This window comes from Carlito syrichta, unplaced genomic scaffold (assembly GCF_000164805.1).
Source record: "Carlito syrichta isolate Samal-C Ts95f unplaced genomic scaffold, Tarsius_syrichta-2.0.1 Scaffold312038, whole genome shotgun sequence".
Lineage (NCBI taxonomy): Eukaryota > Metazoa > Chordata > Mammalia > Primates > Tarsiidae > Carlito > Carlito syrichta.
The window spans coordinates 4446-7813 of record NW_007256134.1 but is presented as its reverse complement, the minus strand read 5'-3'; positions in this window follow the sequence as shown (position 1 = coordinate 7813).

The following is a 3368-nucleotide window of genomic DNA, read 5'->3' as shown; positions in this document are numbered from 1 at the left end:
CCAGCCCCGCCCCAGCCCCGCCCCCGGCGCCCTCCGCGCGGGGCGGGGGGGAGGAGCCGCGTTGCCGTGGCGACGGGGGCGGGGTTTCCACTGCGCCGCCTGCCCCGCCGGGTGCGAAGGCAGCGGCTTTTCCCCTTCCACGCCCAGGCTTTCCAGCCAGAGAATTTGCATCGGACGAGTGGAAGGTCCGGGCCGGTGGTTGAAGGTGTTTTCTGGAGCCCGCAGCCACACAGGAAGCTACTTTTGCGGGCAGCGCGACAGGGTCCAGAGACTTGAAGTTCTCCTGGGTTCCCGGGAAAATTGTCACCAGGACCTGGGGCATCTGACTTCACTCTGACCCCTCCATTACCTGGAAAATCCCTGTTCTACTCACGGTTCATTCCTCGGCTCCTCCACGTAGCCAGCGTTGTCACCCGTTAAGTTACCTAATGCTTCCGAGCCTCAGTTTCCTTCTCTGCAAAATGGGGTCAATAGCAGGGCCTACCTGGTCGGGCTGGGGCGAGGAATTCATGAGATTATGCGATAATGTGTGAGACACCAAGCCCCCAGGCAGCACCCAGAGAAATGCTAGCTGCGACCCTCATTGTTTCCCTGCAAAGCATTATGAGGACTTGCTTGTGGGGAGACACTTTGAGGGTAAAGAAGAAGGAGTGATTAACAAGACGAAAAGCATTGTCTGCTTTGAAAATCAGAAAGCATTCTACACATAGCCTGCTCAGCATTTTTTTTTTGAATCGGAGTCTCACTCTGTTGCCCAGACTGGAGTTCAGTGGCACGCTCATGGCCACTGCAGCTTTGACCTACTGGGCTCAGGTGATCCTTCCACTTCAGCCTTCCAAGTAGCTGGAACTACAGGCGTGTGCTACCACGCCCAGCTAATTTTTTGATTTATTGTAGAGATGTGGTCTCGCCAAATTGCCTAGGCTGGTCTTGAACCCCTGAACTCAGGCAATCCTCTCCCCTCCGCTTTCCAAAGTGCTGGGATTACAGGTGTGGGCCACCGCGCCCAACAGCAAAATTAGCAGTGTGGTTTACAACATTTGAGTTGTTTTAGGATGGATTTGAGATTTGGAATAGCCTAGTCAGAAAGTCCAGTCATGGAGCTTGTCTTTTTCAAGAATGTATTGGTAGCTTTCTTTGTGGTAGATGTACCTGATTTTCTCCTACAGGGGTTCTAGAATTTCCATGGAGAATGTACACAGATCAAACACACAAACGAAAGTAATGCAAACACACAAAACAGACACTACCGTCAGAAGGGACAATGTTTTAATAATCAAGACAGAGCTCCCGGGCAAGGGCTCAGTAGTCCATAAATCACAGAAGTCACAACACCAACTGATTCAATGCTGAGATAAAATATTAGGCTTATCACAAATAAAATATGGGATGTCCATACAATAGAATCTTATTCAGCCAGAAAAAGCAATGAAAAAAATAGAATAGAGAGCAAAGAAATGACTCTAGCACATATTGTCAAATGGTTTTCTTTTCTTTCTTTTTTTTTTGAATTGGAGTCTTACTCTGTCGCCCAGGCTGGAGTGCAGTGGCCGCTCCCGGCCACCACAGCCTCAACCTGCTGGGCTCCGGCGATCCTTCCGCCTCAGCTTCCAAGTAGCCGGAATTACAGGCATGCGCTACCACGCCCGGCTGATTTTTTGATTTATTGTAGAGAGGAGGTCTTGCTGCCCAGGTGGGTCTCGAACCCGTGGGCTCAGGCAATCCACTCACCTCAGCCTCCCAAAGGCACGGGATTACAGGCTGAGCCACCGAGCCCGGCGGCAATGATTTTTTTTCAGCAATGACACCAAAAGTACAAGTAACAAAAGCAAAAACAAATAAATTGGACTATACCGAAATTGAAAATATCAGCCAGTGGCTTATGCTTGTCACGCCAGTACTTTGGGAGGCTGAGGCGGGAGAAATGCTTGAACCCAGGAATTTGAGACCAGCCTGGGTGACATAGCAAGACCTTGTCTCTACTAAAAATAAAAATTAAAAAATCAACTGGAAGTCGTGGTATGAGCCTGTAGTTCCACTACTCAGGAGGCTGAAGTAGGAAGCCAAAGTTGTAGTGAGCCAAGATTGTGCTACTGCACTCCAGCTAGGGCCACAGGGTGAGACCCCAATTCAAAAAAGGAAGAGAAAGAAAGAAAGAAAGAAAGAGAGAGAGAGAGAGAGAAAGAAAAAGAAAAGGAAGGAAGGAAATGTCTTGGCATAAAAGGATACAATTAACAGAGTGAAACAGCAACCTATGGAATAGGAGAAAATATATGCAAATCATATCTGATTAGGAGTTACTATACAGAATATATAAAGAACTCTACAACTCAACAACAAAAACCCAAATAACCCAATTTTAAAATGGGCAATGGTTGGGCATGGTGGCTCAAGCCTGTAATCCCAGCACTTCGGGAGGCCCAGGCAGGAGAACTGCTTGAGCCCAGGAGTTTGAGACCAATCTGGGCAACATAGCGAGATCTTGCTGCTACAAAATAAAAAAATTAGATGGGCATGGTGGTACATGACTGTAGTCCCAGCTACTCAAGAGGCGGAGGTGGACAGATCACCTGAACCCAGGATTAGACCTGAGTTGGTAATCCGTGGGGAGTCACCCCATGGTGAACCATGACTACACCACTGCACTCCAACCTGGGCAGTACAGGAAGACCTAACTATAAAGATTTTTTTTAAAAAGGCCAGGTGTGGTGGCTCACACCTATAATCCCAGCACTTTGGGAGGCCGAGGTGAAAGGATTGCTTGAGTCCACAGGTTCGAGACCTGCCTGGGCAACTTGGCGAGACCACATCTCTACAATAAATCAAAAAATTAGCCAGGTGTGGTGGTACATGCCTGTAGTTCCAGCTACTTGGAAGGCTGAGGAGGAAGGATCACCTGAGCCCGGCAGATCGAGGCTGCAGTAGCTGTGAGTGTGCCACTACCCTCTAGCCTCGGTGACAGAGTGAGACTCCTACTCAAAAAAAAAAAAAAAAAAAAAAAAAAGCTGGGTGTGGTGGCTCATGTCTGTAATCCCAGCACTTTGGAAGGACCCGGGGATTGCCTGAGCTCAGGGGTTTAAGACCAGCCTGGGCAACCTGGCAAGACTTTGTCTCTACAATAAATAAAAAAGTTAGCCAGGCATGGTGGCACACACCTGTTGTTCCAGCTACTTGGAAGGCTGAGGTGGAAAGAACGTCTGAGCCCAGCAGGTTGAGGCTGTGGTGGCCATGAGCATGTCGCTGTACCCCAGTCTGGACAACAGAGTTAGACTCTAACTCTAAAAACAATACAAAACGAAACAAAAATTAAGTGATTGGAGGAAAAAAGAAATGAAATATTGTACAGATACATGCCAAAATGTGGATGA